Below are 226 nucleotides of genomic sequence, written 5' to 3'. Positions count from 1 at the left end.
ATAAAAGTTGTTATTTGCATTGTTTCTTCTTTGCTTGCTGCGATGCGAGAAATTAAAGAAATTTTACTTTCATAATACACAAATTGGTTTGAATTATACAATTTTTTTTATTAAATAACAAAAAAATACAAAAAAACTAATTACATAACACATAAATTTTAATTGTATAATATAAACATTGTATTTTTTTCTTTCATTTCTTTTTAAAATATTATGTTTTATCTTT

This window comes from Arachis ipaensis, chromosome B01 (assembly GCF_000816755.2).
Source record: "Arachis ipaensis cultivar K30076 chromosome B01, Araip1.1, whole genome shotgun sequence".
NCBI classification, from domain to species: Eukaryota; Viridiplantae; Streptophyta; class Magnoliopsida; order Fabales; family Fabaceae; genus Arachis; species Arachis ipaensis.
This window is presented reverse-complemented; position numbering follows the sequence as displayed.